The 17,841-nt window shown below is 39.4% G+C and overlaps 1 protein-coding gene and 1 long non-coding RNA gene across 6 annotated transcripts in view; one reads left to right on the top strand and one right to left on the bottom strand.

Annotated features, from left to right (window-relative positions):
• Positions 1 to 336: 336 nt before the first annotated feature.
• On the bottom strand, positions 337 to 15,514 carry LOC139164324 (uncharacterized). Of its 3 annotated transcripts, none has more exons than XR_011558603.1 (4): positions 14,716 to 15,514; positions 11,688 to 11,842; positions 7,683 to 7,858; positions 337 to 1,853 (listed from the first exon to the last, which is right to left on the bottom strand). It is a non-coding gene; the product is annotated as an uncharacterized lncRNA (long non-coding RNA). The 3 variants fall into 3 exon arrangements; XR_011558602.1 differs by having other exon boundaries at positions 15,052 to 15,165; XR_011558601.1 differs by having other exon boundaries at positions 15,039 to 15,165.
• C3H1orf21 (chromosome 3 C1orf21 homolog) overlaps positions 15,064 to 17,841 on the top strand; it is a 160,238-nt gene continuing 157,460 nt past the window's right edge. The window contains exon 1 of one of the 3 annotated variants that reach the window (XM_070746313.1): positions 15,064 to 15,857. The gene's annotated coding sequence lies outside the window, so the exon portion shown is untranslated. The remainder of the gene's footprint in view (positions 15,858 to 17,841) is intronic. The other 2 variants (XM_070746310.1, XM_070746311.1) reach the window with 2 other exon arrangements.

Genomic DNA, 17,841 nt, shown 5'->3' on the forward strand with positions numbered 1-17,841 from the left:
TGTTGAGGGAGTAATAATAGCAACACATGGCCATGTGCTACATTTGTCTCAGTGAGTCATAAACTGGCAGGGCTATTTTATCTTCTTTTTAATGCTAAGTCATGAGGACAATGGTACTATTTCCTGCGTTCCAAATATATTGCTAATTGTTTCCATTAACAAAAGTAAAGAAATCCTTATTTCAATAATTGAGTTACATTTTGGCCTTTAACTTCATTTTAAGCATTTGGTAGTCTCATTTGCAGCCAAGCCAGTTAGCAATTTTAGAGAAGAAAAAGACCTTAATAATGTTTTTCTGTGTTGATATAACATGAGGAACACTTCATGTTTAGATAATTTAAAATCACAGGTCAGAAATATTTTAATATTTACAATTATTTGGAAAGTAAAACAAATCCAAGCTGAACAAAACAACCCCCTCCCACAACATTTACATCATTTAAACTTTAGAAAGGTAGACCTTCATATATGTAACACCCATTTTCCTAAGAAATAAATACATAAACTACTGGTATTCCAAAGTTGAAAGACATTCAGAGTAGCAGCAAAGGTATCCACATAGGTGTTAATCTAATGATGATCTAAGAATGAAGACACTTACAGTAAGTTTAAATCAGGTTTCAATAATGGAAACCCACTGACTTACCTTTTTTAGCCAAGTCTAAAGGATGGGATGGTTACTATAGGGATAAAATGGAAATGCCCCTTAGAAACCACCTTGAGCTGCTAGAAAAAGCTGGTGATACAAATCTAGCCATTTGTTGTTATAAAAATAAGTGAACATGGCATCTTTAATTAGAGTTATGCATAGACAAATATGCAACACACACTCTCAGTTAAGAAATGTGTACCTATGGGGCTGGTCATTGTATTTCAGAAATGATGGTTTTGTTCATTATCAAAATCAGCATCTGTTTGCTTCAAAAACTTCTATCCTTTACTCTAATAGGGATCAGAGGAACAAATTAGTAACCAGAACCTTTAGACAGCTGACGTATTTTGCTCCCTGAGAGATGTGCCTTATATGAAAGGTAGCAAGAGAACAGTTTTTAAATTTTCTCATCCATTGAAAAGGGTTAGGGTCTACATTTGAGCAAGGAGAGCTTGCTCTCATTTTTTGCCCAGCCTGCAGCATGGGATGATTATTGTAGAGATACGGTGGAAATGTCCCTTTGAAATACATCAAGGTAGATTAAATACAAGTTCCCCTCCATTTTGAATAAATGGTACAACTACAGATGATAGAATATTAATTATGTGAATGTCATTATGTTTTCTACTAATGCAAATAACAACCACAGGACCCCATGGGAGAGAAAATAAAATCTTTTCCTAGTGACATCCAGACAAAAACCTTCTCTGTCAAATTGCTTTGTGCATTTGTCGCTCTGAAGCTGCTGTACATTTCAAAAATTTCAAATGGTGTCAATGGTGCTTCCCTTGAAATGCAAACAGAATGGGACATGGAAAGGCTTATGCATCATTAGGTTGTTCAGCCAGCCCTGCTGCTGCTGTTTACATAACAGAAAATTATGCATATTAATTATCTTCGCATAATTAACCCAATTTCAAGCTTTACTCAGAGACACTTTTTACAGGGACAAAGATCGTATGCCAGTGAAAAGATATAACTTAACAAATGTCTCACTTGGCAACATAAATGTTAGGCTCAGTTGTAGTCTTAAGTTGAGGGCTACTTGTATGTGTCCTTGAATATCAGGGGGAAGAACTGAAAACCTTCCCAACATTATTGAACGTCCAATGGTGAAGGACACTATACTTCAATGTCAGGAGACCCACAGTTTTCCCATTCTTAATGAAGACAATTAGATCCCACGTCTAAAAAACAAAACCTGGAAAAAGAGAAAATTTGTATTAGGGTTGCATTAATGCATTTCCAGACTTCAAGAACATGCATAAGTTGGTCTCCCACTTTTGATTCTTTTGACATAAGGAATACTTAACTGAAAACAAATAGTACAGAAAACAATTTCTAAGAGGAAGATGAAGTGAACTCTGTGGCTAAGCACCATTTAGCTGTTCTTAGGGGCATTCTTACAAAACCTAAGATTAATTTAACCATTCAAGATTACTTCTACACAAAATGAAGCATTACAGTATCCAGCCTTTAAGATAGTTTTGTTTAATAGAGATTTAAGGAAAATTTTCACTATGAATGATATATTTGTAATTAAAATGTTTTCCAGCATCCTGATTAATATGCTTTTCCTTAAACATTTTTTACAAGGACAATGTGTACATGATTCCTACTATATGCCTTTAAAGGGGGGTTGGAAAATATAATAATAATTCATTATTTTCATATAATCAAGCCACTCCAGTGATGTCTGGATGCGATTCCTGGAGCTATGGGCAGAATAAATAAACTGCCACAATATATTTAGCAAATGCTAATGTGCAAGATAGCATGCGATAAAAACAGGTCAGGCAATATACGCACCTCCCCAGGGGACCAGTGGCTGGATAACAGATAATTTATAAGAATGAAAGAGGGCTTCTTTGTCTCGTCATTTTGAAACCAAACAATAAGCCACTAGTTTACTTTTAATTCCATTTTTGGATGAAAATAAAGTAATATTAACAAGCTACTTTATCTGCCTTTTGCCAGTCCTCAGTGGCAGGGTTACCCCTGGTTTTTGTCTCTTGTTCCCTCTCTATAGGTTTATTTTGAAAAGGGAGGCAGACCTAGTTGCAAAGCCAGGGTGATGGCCAGAGGCAACTCCACAACGCAGCTGTGCCTTTCCTGCCTATGATTCCGGTCAAGGCTGGTTCACCATTTAAAGAGTCAGCTGTGTCTCATCGCTATTCCACCAAGCTTTGTGGTGATGGAATTGAAATGTCTGCCTTTCAGAGAAAAATGTAATACCTCTTGTGGCTAAGGAATCATTTGGGGGAAAAAATCCCACCTACCCAAGGATACATAAGGAGGGAAGCATTTATCTTAATTGTTTCCGCCAACCATTTTGCCCATTAGCTGTATTTGTCTGGCACACCAAATCACTGACTAAACAGTGGATTTTTAGCTTGCATGGTGAGTTTATGGTTCAGTGTGTCATGCAAGCTTCAGAAAATCAGGTTAATTGGGTAAACCATGCATGGTTATGGATAAATATGGCAATTTTTTTTTCCACTCCTTTATTTAGGCATCATTAACAAATGGGGTCTCAGAGGGATATATAGATAGCTTGCATTTAGTTATTCATTTAACTACCAGTCTGGATTAAATACTAGCTTGCCTCCTGTAGGGCTTCTAGATTTTTTTAAAAAAAAAGAACTGCAATTGCCTTACCTTTTTCTCTAGCTTCTTTTTGTAACAATATATTTATTTATATATATTTCATATTTATAAACCTCCCTCAAAAATTATTATTATTAGTATTATTATTATTATTGTTATTATTATTATTATTATTATTATTCTTTATTGGATTTGTATGCTGCCCCTCTCCGTAGACTCAGGGTGGCTAACAACAGTAATAAAAATAGCATATAACAATCCAATATTAAAACAGTTAAAAACCCTTATTATAAAACCAAACATACATACAGACATACCATGCATAAAATTGTAAAGGCCTAGGGGGAAAGAGTATCTCAGTTTCCCCATGCCTGGCGGCAGAGGTGGGTTTTAAGAAGCTTATGAAAGGCAAGGAGGGTGGGGGCAATTCTAATCTCTGGTGGGAGTTGGTTCCAGAGGGCCGGGGCCACCACAGAGAAGGCTCTTTCCCTGGTTCCCGCCAAGCGACATTGTTTAGTTGACGGGACCCGGAGAAGACCCACTCTGTGGGACCTAACTGGTCGCTGGGATTCGTGCGGCAAAAGGCGGTCCCTGAGATAATCTGGTCCGGTGCCATGAAGGGCTTTATAGGTCATAACCAACACTTTGAATTGTGACCGGAAACTGATTGGCAACCAGTGCAGACTGTGGAGTGTTGGTGTAACATGGGCATTTTTGGGAAAGCCCGTGATTGCTCTCGCAGCTGCTGGATGGTGTATAATATGAAATACAGTAGAATCGAACTGAATCAGAACAGAACAGAACACTTTATTGGCCAAGAGTGATTTGACACATGAGGAATTTGTGTCTCAGTGTACATATAAATTGGTCATAATCATAGTTACAATAATTAGTCATAAGTTACAAAGAACCATTGATAAATCATAGGAAACAAATAGGAGAAGATAGTAGGAAAAACTAGAAGATGAGATGAGACGTAAGACAGTGCTGTGGAAATTCAGCAGTGTGATGGCATGGGGGGAATGTCTTTATGTCTGGTTGTTTTGGCAGGCAGTGCTCTATAGCAGCATCCTCGAAGTTGAAATAGATTATGTCCAGGATATGAGAGGACATAATCTATTTCAACTTCTCTGTATTGCTATTTAGTTTTAGAGCAACCGGTATTATGCAAAGGGAAAACAAAAACAATAAGCAAAAGAAATTAGAGGCAAGAGAGAAAGAAAAAGAAACATCACTGGATCTAGCCTACACCCATACCATTCTTTATATGCTATCATGCCTTTACTACCTTGCAAGCCATCCCGCTATGACTATGTTTATGCCTCAATTCATTTAGTTTGCTCCTCAATTGCCCCCCCCCCTCTTTCTAGAAGTTATCATTAATTCCATCTAGTCTCAACTTTTCCTGGCTTCACTTTCTTTTCAGCCCATTCACTCTTCCTTTATATGCTTGTTTCATAATACAATTTTATTTATTATTTTATTTCTTTACTAAATTTGTATTGCCACCCAAACCACTCTGGGTCCTCGGAGAGGGGCGGCATACAAGTCTAATAAATTGAATAGAATTGAATAGGTGGCATACAACTTTTAAAATACAGTTAAAGGGGAGATCATACAAAGGCACGGGGTGAGGTATCATCAGTACGCCGATGATACCCAATTATACATCTCCACCCCATGTCCAGTCAGCGAAGCAGTGGAAGTAATGTGCCGGTGCATGGAGGCTGTTGGGTTCTGGATGGGTGTCAACAGGCTCAAACTGAACTCTGACAAGACAGAGTGGCTGTGGGTTTTACCTCCCAAGGACAATTCCATTAGTCCGTCCATTACCCTCGGGGGGGAAATTATTGACACCCTCAGAGAGGCTCCGCAACGTGGGTGTCCTCCTCGACCCACAGCTAACATTAGAGCACCATCTTTCAGCTGTGGCAAGGAGGGCGTTTGCTTAGGTTCAGTTGCGGCCCTATTTGGGCAGGGAGTCATTGCTCATAGTCATTCATGCCCTCATCACTTCAAGGTTCGACTACTGCAACTCTCTCTACATGGGGCTACCTTGGAAAAGTGTTCGGAAACTTCAGATCTTGCAGAATGCGGCTGCGAGAGCAATCATGGGCTTCCCTAGGTATGCCCATGTTTCATCAACACTCCGCGGCTTGCACTCGCTGTCAATCAGTTTCCGGTCACAATTCAAAGTGTTGATTATGACCTATAAAGCCCTACATGGCATCGGATCAGACTACCTCTGAGACCGTCTCCTGTCGCACGAATCCCAGCGACCGATTAGGTCCCACAGAATTGGCCTTCTCTGGATCCCGTCGACTAAGCAATGCCATCTGGTGGGGCCCAGGAGAAGAGCTTTCTCTGTGGCGGCCCCGGCCCTCTGGAATCAACTCCTCCCGGAGATTAGGACTGCCCTCACCCTCCTTGCCTTTTGTAATCTCCTGAAAACCCATCTATGTTGCCAGGCATGGGGAAATTGATATACCTCTCAGCTATTATGATTTATGTATGGTCTATTTGGGTTGTATGATTGTTTTTTACTATAAGGGTTTTAAATATTGTTTTTAATATTGAATTTGTACTCTATATATTGTCGGTTGTGAGCCGCTCCTAGTCTTCGGAGAGGGACAGCATAGAAATCTAATAAATGTTAATAATAATGTTAATAATGTTAACAATAATAATAATGATAATAATATTAATAATAATAATAATAATAATAATAATAATAATAATAATAATAATAATAATAATAAAGGGCCGCAACCTAACCCGCCAAGTCTCATAATGAACTTTAATTCATCTGCTTATCAAATTATTTATTTCTTTTTTTATTGATCCATCCTGTTTATATTTGGTTCACATTTGTTCATCACTCATTCATTCTTCTGATTTAGCCACATATATTTCGTAAGAAACATATTCCCATTGCATTCTACTTTTTTTAGTTCTCCTGATACACCAAATTTTCACTTCAATTTGACACAATGGACAGAAGCATACCTTTATATACAGTCATTTTCTATTCTGCCTTTATTATTTTTAAAAATAGCTCAAGGAAGCAAACATATCTAATACTTCTCCCGCACTCCTGTTTTCCCTTCAACTATCCTGGAATGTGAGTAGGATTGAGAGAGAGAGTGATTGAACCAGTCACCCAGCTGGCTTTCATGCCTATAGAACTCACAGTCCCGGTTTCCTAACCTGGTACCTTGAGCTCTGAACCAAGCTGGCTCTCATTTTAACCTTCTTTTAATGAATATTCCTAACTCACAATAGACCATATAGTACCTACTAGCTTATTATCAGTATGTGTATGTCTTAACATTTCTCTATCAATTTTTCCATCTACATTAAACATTCTACCAAGATAGAAAAGAATAATCTCTTTTTTTAACCACTTATATTTTAATTTGGAACTATTCTCTTATTTTCACTGTCAAACACAGTGAAAATACCACTACCTTGATATTTGATGTCAAAGGTCAATACACACTTGGCATGTGTTTCTGAGAGTGGGAATCTAATCTGAGCAAGTGTTATAGAATAAGGTGTTACTTTTTTCAGGAAATACATTATAAGATTAGACAAAGCACGACACATACATTAGCTAGCTACATCTTTTCAGGAGCAGAATCAAAAAGTATATAGTTTGTGCATGTGTGCTTGGAAAGAAAGGCAGAAGGAAGTGAATTCAAATTAGAAATTTCTTAGACAAAGAGCAGACAGAGTGATGGGCAAAGGAAAGACATAGAGTAATGCCTCAGCTTTGTCTTTCACCCTAAAGCCCTCAAAGTCAGTGATGAACAGTCACCACTAGATTTGATACATTAATTTGAAGATCCATACTCTTTGTTGTGTCACACAAACTTATAATTCTTATAAATCCTTCAGCCTTTCAACAATGCAATGTCTGCATGCAAAAGTAGTCATGTCTCCAATCTCCAACACCATCACAAAGCATTTCTTACATGCTGAAAAATCTCTCTGCCTGACTCTGTGCTCAGTATTTGCTAAATGTTCAATTTATTCTCATTCTTTCATTGTATACTTTTGCTACATTTAGCAACAAACCTTCAACTCCATCAAAGCAACAAACATTTGCCTTTCAAGCCAATTGATTTATCATTATTATTTTCTAAATACAGTAGTCCCTCGCTATATCGCACTTCACCTACTGCGGCTTCACTTCATCGCGGGTTTTCAAGAAATATTAATGAGAAAAATCATTTGCGGATATTCGCTGGTTCGCGGGTTTCTGAGGAAGTTGATCGGCAGATTTAAACAGCCCGTGGAACTCGATCGGCAGGTTTTTCAAAAAATATATATCTAAAATTGTAAATACTGTATTTAAATACTGTATCTAAAATAAATACTGTGTGGGAAGGGTTTATAAACACTTAAAACAATGAAAACTTACCAAACAATTACAATATAAATACTTAAATAAGTACTATCAGTCGATAAATTCCCCATCGCGGATTTCAGTTATTGCGGCCGGGTCTGGAACGTAACACCAGCGATAGGTGAGGTCTTACTGTAGACCTATGTACAATAATGTTTTTCTCATGATCATATACTGTATTTCTTAGTGACCTGTTAAGGAGCAAAGGACAATCATATGTTAACTTTTCTTACGTTACCTATCATTTGTCCCAACTTTTTTTGCACCCTTCAACAATCACCCTTCAACATATCATAATTCCCATAAAAAGGTCTGAAATATTCTTTCCAACATTCTGTCAGTTCAGTTTTATTCTAAAACTATTTCAATTTTGATTCTTTGTTTATAATAACAATAATTAATAATAATTTATTAGACTTGTATGCCACTCCTCTCTGAAGACTCGGAGCGGCTCACAACAAAATACAAAGCACAAATCTAATTTTGTACTATTTAGTTTTATACTATTCCTCTCCTCCAGTAGCTCCAGCAGCTGAGAGAACACTTCCTTCTTCAACCTGTTGATTGAACTGAGAAAAGGTGAATGGATCAAAGTAACATACTAAGCTTTGATAGGTAAGAATGCACCTGAACCTATGTCTACCTAGTCTTAGGCAAATGTCTTAACCACTATACCACGCAGGTTTATTCTGTTCATTCTGCTAGAGCAGGAGTTTCAAACTGGTGGCCCATTGGCCAGATGTGTCATGGGCAGGCCATGCCCACCCCAGCTTCATGAAGGGAAAATGTTGCCATATGTCACATGACAGCAACATGGCACCATGAGTTTGACACCCATTTATTCTTGTATAGCATTTTTCACCCCCTTCCAAAACCTTTAAAAAAAAAGTTATCAAAAATCCTTTAGCATGTTCTTTGCTTCTTTTGACCTCTCTGGGTTCTATGTAGGACTATGAGCTGGAATGCTAAATTGTGCTTGCGATTGCGGCTCGTAAGTTCTTGCAGGGCCAGCGTGAGGTTTTTTTGCTTCCATGCTGAAACATGGGCGCACCTGCGGCTCCGTGTGCAATTTTGCTGCCTCCATAGGTGCAGCAGCAAAATCACACTAGCCCCACAAGAACCTATGAGCCACGACGGCGAGCGCAATTTAGCATTCCAGCTCATAGCCCATCGCTTGTTCTATAGCAGAGGTCTTCAAACTTGGCAACTTTAAGACTTGTCGACTTCAATTCCCAGAATTCTCCAGCCAGCTATTTTGGGAGTTGAAGTCCACAAGTCTTAAAGTTGCCAAGTTTGGGGACCCCTGTTCTATGACACTGTTTTTCTGAATTGTTTTTCTACTGATATAGTCATTCTACAACATTTTACCTTCATTTTTGTAGCAATAATTCTCGTACACACATTTTTTTTTCACGACATTTTTCTCACTTTATCATTCTAAATACACTTTTCTATATTCTCCACACTCTTTTGTGGAGCTTGTAATATAATATTTTCATTTTGTTCCAGGGGGCTTCTACATCCTCTTTCCTTGTTGTCACTCAATTCTGTTGGGAAATTAATTTTTTATACAGGACTTGTTTCTCTTCTTATAATTTCCTTGTAGTTGTTCTAGTTTACCACTAGTTTGTTTTACTTTTTTTTTCTATTTTTCTCAAAGATCCACTTCTGACACTATTTACAATGATCTGTGTTATATTCGGAACATCATCTTGATAAAGAAACTTTGTCTCGCTCATTAATTTTTTATTTTTTTAATCATAAAGAATAAACACAATAATTCCTTTGCCATGTGTATGTATAAATAGACTTATACTTAAACCACACAGTCAAAACAGGTATTTCTTCCTAAGCAGATTCAATTTTTCATCAGGCTAATTAAATGTCAAAGAAAAAAATGTTAATGTTATTTAAGCTTATAACAGATTACGCTTCATCTTCCTATAGCTCATAGACATGTGGGTAAGTGCCTAGCAGTAAGTATTTACTTATTTATTTTTCTCAGAAAGTTTTTCAGGAAATTCTTTGTGCAGCTTGACACCATCTCTGCATCAAGTACATTCTAATGTGCACTAGTGATTATTATAGGCTTACCCGGAGTGACAGATTAATCTAATGAAGGCACAGTTTAAACAAGCAACCACATTTTTCCCTGCCTCCTACTTTACCGGACTTTTAATCATTATGTCTATGGAAGAGTTCTTGGCCATTATTTTGTAAGCTTTTAGGTGACTTAGTAAAGTCATTATCTTAATAAAGGTGTAGTTTTAAGAGAAATTATTCTGGTAATTTGACCAACATAGCCTCCTTTAGAAAGAAACAATTAGTTGGCTTGATTCACACATCTTGAACTATCAAGTGGTTCATTTGGCTTAGTCATTTTTGTTTATTAAACAAAACAATGTGCACCCTGACTGGACTCACAAAATAGTTAACAAAACACCATGGCTAATATACTCCAATGATCGTTATCACTCAATATAATGCACACAACTAAAGAAACTGTGCTATGATTTTAGATGGTAAGTGAACACATTTATCAAAGCAATTTCCAAAGAAAGAAAATAATTTATTTCAAAGGTTACAGATAGACATGATTCACTGTGAGAGAATAAACAATATAAATTAATATAAATTAAAAATAAATAAATTGTGTGCTTTATGTTCTTTTCAGCAACAGTTAAGCCCCTGTCATTAACTCACATTTCTTGTTATCCCTAGAGTAACTTAATAGAAAAATCAGAAACAATTATTGATATTTCTTGGAGACAACTATTGGCTCAGTGAAATTTTGAAATCAATATTAAGATGTAAATCCAAGATACTTCAAAAACCTGGTAGTTGCAGAGGATTTGGATAGTATGCGTCTGAAACTTGACAACTATAAGATGCATGGATTTCAACTCCCAGAATTCCACAGCCAGCATGTTGGCTGCAAAATTCCAGGAACGGGGAAGCCCACATGTAGCGTTTCCAAGGTTAAGAAACAGCGATTCACAAACTACTACAAACCCCCCTCCCCTCCCCTCTTTCCCTTTTAAGCCCATTAGTTGAGTAAGGCGTTGAAATCTTTCTTGCCAAGCTGTCAACTGAACATTTTGGTTTCCCTTTGGATTCCATGTAGCATGTTTTATTTTATTTATTTATTTTGTCCAATACACAATGAGGGTTTTAGTGGGTAAATATCTATATTCACATAGTAAAATACATGATGAAGGTTATAGAGCAGATACTCATAGTAAAATATATCTATGAAAGAATAGAAAAGAAGATATAGTAATAGAACATATCAATGAAAGAATAGAAGAAGAGATATAGAAATAGAAGAAAGGTAGAGGAGATATAGGAGAGCAATAGGACAGGGGACGGAAGCCACTCTAGTGCACTTGTACTCGCCCCTTACTGACCTCTTAGGAATCTGGATAGGTCAACTGTGGATAATCTAAGGGTAAAGTGTTGGGGGTTAGGGGATGACACTATGGAGTCCGGTAATGAGTTCCACGCTTCGACAACTCGGTTACTGAAGTCATATTTTTTACAGTCAAGTTTGGAGCGGTTAATATTAAGTTTAAATCTGTTGTGTGCTCTTATGTTGTTGTGGTTGAAGCTGAAGTAGTCGCGACAGGCAGGATGTTGCAGCATATGATCTTGTGGGCAATACTTAGATCTTGTTTAAGGCGTCTTAGTTCTAAACTTTCTAGGCCCAGGATTGAAAGTCTAGTCTTCAGCAGTGAGGGCTTCACAGTTATCCAATCAAGTGCTTTAAAATTAGGAGGGAGTGGGAAAGATTGTTTTTCCTTGTTGTTGTAAATTGGGAGTGGTGGCAGGAAACTAAGTGATCAGAAGCTTGGGAAAGGAGATAGCAATGAGCAAAGGGAGGAAAAGTGGAGGAACATTGGCAGAATACTTAGGAGAATGGCACTTTGAACAGATAAAGCACTTCTTGGGGAGAGGAGTTTGGAAGGAAAAAATGACAAGGATCCCCTCAAACCATGTTATTCTTATACGTTACTACCATACTTTATTTCTGGTTACTCCATTGAGAATGTATGTGGCATCATGCTAGGACTCATCTGAGTTCACTGGTTTGGATGGTGATTCTCGAATGGCTGTAAGCAGGAAGTGGAGGTACAATCCTTTCCTCTTGCCCTTCCCAACAGGTGGAGACATAATAGCTGCAAGTAGAAGTAGCAAAATTACTTTTCAAAATTAACAGCATATGCTATACCTCTCCAATTCTTTCTCGATCACAAGTTGACTTTCTCAACTTCATTATATATAGAAAGATATTATTTGCTTAAATTTATTGTGAAGAGATTAATTAAATGCTTCTGAGATGGACATATTATGCTTGAATATAAGATGCTTATTTCTATTTATATCACATTAAGCAAAGGAATTATCTAATGTAACTTTCTGAAATTAAATCCAGCTTACACTGTAGTTTTAAAATTTTAATTAAACGCCATGAAATATGAAATGCACCTATAGTATATCATTTTAAAAGAATTCTGTTATGATTATGCTCTGAATTATTTTTCAACAAAATCCAGCACTTCCTATTTCAAATGAAATCAAGTGTTAGCTTTGGCTTGTTTATGAATTTGATTACTTTTAGTCGATGAAGTAACATTTCAAGATATCTAGACATTCATAATTTCTCTTCCTACTAAGGAACCTATTTTTGTACCTTCTCAAATCTCTTTATTTTGTAGAAACTTTTTTTTTCAAATGCAATAAAATTTTAATACCACATTTAATTAAACTAAACTAATATAGCCAATTGTATACACCCTGTTCAGAAATTAAGTAAACATCCTTCAGTTGTTTCGCACCTGTTTTTGGACAGATGATATGTTGCTAAGGAATGTACCAAGTATTCTGCTCTAGAAGAATAATTTGTCTTTTTTATTTATTTATTTATTTATTTATTTATTTATTTATTTATTTATTTATTTATTTATTTATTATTTATTTATCTATCTATCTATCTATCTATCTATTTATTTATTTATTAGATTTGTATGCTGCCCCTCTCCGAAGACTCGGGGCGGCTAACAACAATAAAAAAGACAATGTGAACAAATCTAATATTAAAAATAATCTAAAAAACCCCAATTTAAAGAACCAATCATACACACAAGCATACCATGTATAAATTCTATAAGCCTAGGGAGAAGGGAAAAATTCAATTCCCCCATGCCTGACGACAGAGGTGGGTTTTAAGGAGTTTGCGAAAGGCAAGGAGGGTGGGGGCAACTCTGATATCTGGGGGGAGCTGGTTCCAGAGGGCCGGGGCCGCCACAGAGAAGGCTCTTCTCCTGGGTCCCGCCAAACGACATTGTTTAGTCGACGGGACCCGGAGAAGGCCAACTCTGTGGGACCTAACCGGTCGCTGGGATTCGTGCTTTGTTGAAATGCCAATATTTTATATACTGCTTCCTTCTTTGCCTAATGCTATGCACTGTGTGAACTAATCGTGGCTTCTTTAAAAAGGTGTGTGTGTGTGTGTGTGTGTGAGAGAGAGAGAGAGAGAGAGAGAGAGAGAGAGAGAGGGAGAACGAGAGAATTGTTGCAATTGCTCTGGGCCCCAAACATCACAAAATGTGAATATGATTCTGTATTTTAAATCATCAGATGGATCAACACTTTCCATACAAGGTGGCAAAATTAACCAGTTAAAGTATAATTTGAAGAGTTATTTCAATACCTTTAGAGCCTAAAGGTAGTATGCCTATATGTTGTAAGCCGCCCTGAGTCTTTGGAGAGGGGCGGCATAAAAATCCAATAATTAATTAATTAATCAATCAACAAACAAACAAACAAACATTTAGGCAATTTTACTCTTTGGTTTATTGATCTGTTGACCACAATGGACAACAACAACTGTGTAGAGGAGAGACTTAAATGAATGTATTACTTAATCAATTTTCTTGATGTCTGAAGACCTGAAACTGACTCAAGACTTATGTATATTCAATAATCCATTCCAATATGGACAGTTTTGTAGCCAACACATTATTAGCCAAGAAGGAAGGCAGAGTAGATATCCATCACATATGGGAATTTAGAAATAGGGATTATAATTTTTCACATTACGAAAAAAACCATTGTATTGAAATGATTGGCACCAGAGACATCCAGACTTTTGGCAAGCCATTCTTGCTCAGTGTAATCTACTACACAGATTTTCTATGAGACCCTTTGCGTGTATGAGAAGGAGAAAACTTATAGGTCAGTGATGGCGAACCTTTTTTTCCTCAGGTGCCGAAAATGTGTGAGTGTGCACTATCGCGCATGCATGAATGGTCACCCCCATAATTCAATGCCTGGCGAGGGTGAAAATGGCCTCCCCTGCTGCCCCAGAGGCTCTCGGGAGGCCAGAAACAGCCTGTTTCCCAACTTCTGTTGGATCTGAAAGGTCCTTTTTTCATCCTCCTCAGGTTCCAGAGGCTTCTATGGAGCCTAGGGAGGGCAAAAATGCCTTCCCCCATCACCCCAGAGGCCCTCCGGAAGCCAAAAACACACTCCCAGAGCCTCTGTGCAAGCCAAAAATCAGCTGGCCGGCCCACATATGTGCAGTGGTGCTGAGCTAGGGCAACGGCTCGCGTGCCAGCAAATATAGCTCCGTGTGCCACCTGTGGCACGCGTGCCATAGGTTCACCATCACTGGTATAGGTTATCCTGCTCTCCTTGAAATAAGAGTAAGATAGAATGCAATAAATAGAACCACTGCAAAGTGGTGTCAGACACCTGAGTTCTCCCTTGAGGTCAATAGATTTGTATCTTCCCAAGAGCACCAGAACAACTTGTGCCAAAGTGGAAAAAACATCAAATCACACCTTTGCATGTAGCAGACTACAATGCTCTAACAATTTTTTACCATGTCGGAGCACAGGTGAGTGATACCATTTCTGAATAGCAGTAGTTTTAAAAAGGTCCCTGAAAGTAAAACATCTGACGAAAAGCAGAAAGACTCCTCTCCCCTGTTTGCATCTGCAGAAAGCAGATAAAAATAGACAAGTTGAGACTAGGCAGGAAGGCATACCTGTCTAAATTACAGTATCCAAATTTTGCTCAGTGAAACAATCCAGATTTGGACTGGGTACCAAGAGGTGGAACAACGCTGGATTGTACCATTCTAGAATGCCATGGGAATTATTGTTCTACTCTGGCAATTGCTTTGTTTTGACGCAGGGATCCCAAAGGTATTTTTGTTCCGGGCAGGGGGGAAGAATGCAGCGACAGAAAACGTTCGGCATCGTTCCTTCTTTTGCAGTATTTTTCCCTAAAGATAAAACCACGATATTCCTCTCCCCCCCCCTTCCGATTTCCCACCCCCGAAGTGGCACAGTCCGGCCAAAAAAACACCTCGGGATTCTACCGCTTCGTTTTGACGCCTCTGTCGGCGCAGCGCCGTCATTGAAAGCTCAGGGCGGAGGTCTCTCTCTCCTCCTGCGGGCTTCTTGAGCGGGAGCCAGGTGTGCTCGCCAGCCGTTTTTCCCACCACCACCACCACAACCACCACCCCCCTCAGCCCACCCACCCCCCGCTGCAATTCTGTCAAGCGGCTGGGAGAAGGGGAGGGGGAGAGGGGGAAAAAAGAGGATGCTTTTTGCGTGGGCCGGAGGGAGGAGTTTCGCTCCGGAAGGCTTGGAAGCTCAAGGAGGACATGCGTAAAAGGAAGAGCGGGCTGTATAACGAGCCGCACCGCTCCCACGTCGTTTTCGGTTTTTTTGTTTTTTGCTTTCTCCCTTCCCCATTTATTCCTTCCCGGGCTGAATTCCTCTTCTTCCCCGGAGCCGTTGCTACGCGTCCCGCCCCTTCCTCGCTTCGGTCCCGCCTCCCGACTCCCCGGAGAGGCCGCCCAAGCGCCCGCCTGTTTGCCTAGGCGGCTGCTGCTGCTGCTGCTTCTCCCGCCGCCGTCGCCTGCCAGTTCGCTCCCTCGCTCTGTTTCCTCAGCCTCGCGCTCTCTTGGCGGTCGCGCGGACGGGCTGCCACTCGCGACCTTCTCCTGCCTTCCCCCCCCCCCCCAGCCCTGCAAAGTAGCAAAAGCCGCGCCGTCAAACCGAGGAGGGACCTTAGAAGCCCAAGAAGGCGGCACTACTTGGCCGAGCCCGGCCGTCGGGGGGGCTGAGGAACGGGAGACGGCCAAAGGAGGCCGTTCGCCAGCTGGAGCTCCTATAAGAGGTGAGAGCGGACGCACAGAACGAGCCTCGCAATCTCTCGGGGGGGTGGGGGGGGAGGTCGCCCCACTAGCGTGCATGGCAACGCGCGGCCGTCAAAGAGCCTGCCTCTAACACCCCCCTCCCCTCCGCCGCCGCCAAAGAGAATTAGGGGATCTATCTGGCTGCTGGCGCTGGAACGAAAGCGATGTTGCTGGTGGTGGTGCTTGTGCCTTTTCCAGGTTTGGGGAGGCCTGTGTTTTCTTTCGCACTTTGGACGTTTGGCGTTTAAGCTGCCACCCGGAGCTTGGCGCTGAGGGAAAAGGCACCTAAAGCATCTTTCCCCCTTCGGCCAAGTTGCCGAGGGCGAGCATATTTCTTGATACGGGACTCGGTTTGGATGGTTTGGCATTGGCAGGTGATTTAGGCCCTCTAGGATTTGAGTGCCCGTCTTTCATCCATCCCTCCCTCCCTCCCTCTCTCCCTCCCTCTCTCTCTCTCTCTCTCACACACACACACACACACACTTAATGTTGACCTTGTTTTGTTTTGGGGTTTGCTTCCCAAATGCCTATAGATAACAAGCCGCCACTTCAGTTGATGAGGGAAAAATAATTCCCTCCTAGGTTCCAGTTATTTTGGAGAAGTAACAAAAAAAAAAACAAAAAAAAAGATGAAGGTCTCTGTTGTTTATTTTTGTATGCATGCTGTTTTCCCCCATAGAGGAATTCAAGACGTAAATACTTCTTAGTGCTATACTGGGAGCCAGACTTAATCGGAATATTCCAGTCATGTAGCTGTTGAGGGTTGTTGGAAGGAGTAGCTGAAATTCACCTATTGTTTTTGTGTTTCATTTGTAAAAGTTAACTAATAATAATGACCCAACGCTCCCTTTGGGAATTACTTCCTTTCTAAAAAAGGAAAAAGGAAAAAAACACACCAAACCACGAAGGTCTTAAAACCCTGCTGTTATCTTCTCCAGTGTGAAAGAAAATATATTTTGACATGCAATATCTATAAGAAAGCCAGCATTTATATTATTGCTGACTTAACTGTAGGTGTCAGACTCTGCTTTCCCTGGCATGATGATGGATACATATATATATATTTATTTGCAGTTTTTCACTTCCTCCCAAAGAGGCCAGTGGAGGGCTTCCTGTTTGTTTTCAAGCTGCATTTAGCAGTATGAGTAGTAGTAATAAAGGCGTCTCCCTACAATCTGTCCAATTAGTGCATAAAAGCTTCATTTATTTAGGGAGTGTCAGTAGTTGTGAAGGTGTTACTGTATTGCAAACTTGAAAGACTGACTGACTGATTTATTTATTTATTTATTTGCCATTCATTGGCTCCTATATGTATCAGTTGTATTTTTGGAAATGTCAACTGCATTAGAGAGCCATTTTTGCACAAAGTTTTCTTTGTGCAATTTATACTGCTATGAGTTTTTCCTGTTTGGGATAGAACAGCTGCTGTTTGCTGCTTATGTATGTATGCCAGTGAAGAATAATTCCGGAATGGTGGGGTGAGTTTGCCCATTACATGCTAAGTATTCAAAGATATATGAATTGAAATGGCTAGGGAATTCTGGGAATTGAAGTCCACAGAGTGGTCAAGGTTGGAAAGCTCTGCTCTACAGCTTCAAGATTGCAGTCAGACTGTTTGCATTTGTCTGACAGATGATTTCAAATGCACTGCTGTTCAGTAGAATCAGATTTCATGTTCTATTCATTTGGTGCTGAGAAGAGTTTCTATTTGCAAGAAACCACTTAGAATTCAAAAGGAATTAGTTAACCCAGTATAGACCCTTCTCCTCAGTTGTTGAAGCTGAGATACTATGACGACATTTTCCCAACACATGTTGATTTATCTTTTTTAAAATCCTCTCCAGAAGGGAGGATGTTTTACAACTTAGACAGCTTATCCTAATGCTGAAAAGTTTTAACAGTTGGCGTTTTCTATAAATCTTATTTCCCTGTAGTACAGTATATGTATCATATTAACTTTTTGGA

This window comes from Erythrolamprus reginae, chromosome 3 (genome assembly GCF_031021105.1).
Source record: "Erythrolamprus reginae isolate rEryReg1 chromosome 3, rEryReg1.hap1, whole genome shotgun sequence".
Taxonomy (NCBI): domain Eukaryota; kingdom Metazoa; phylum Chordata; class Lepidosauria; order Squamata; family Dipsadidae; genus Erythrolamprus; species Erythrolamprus reginae.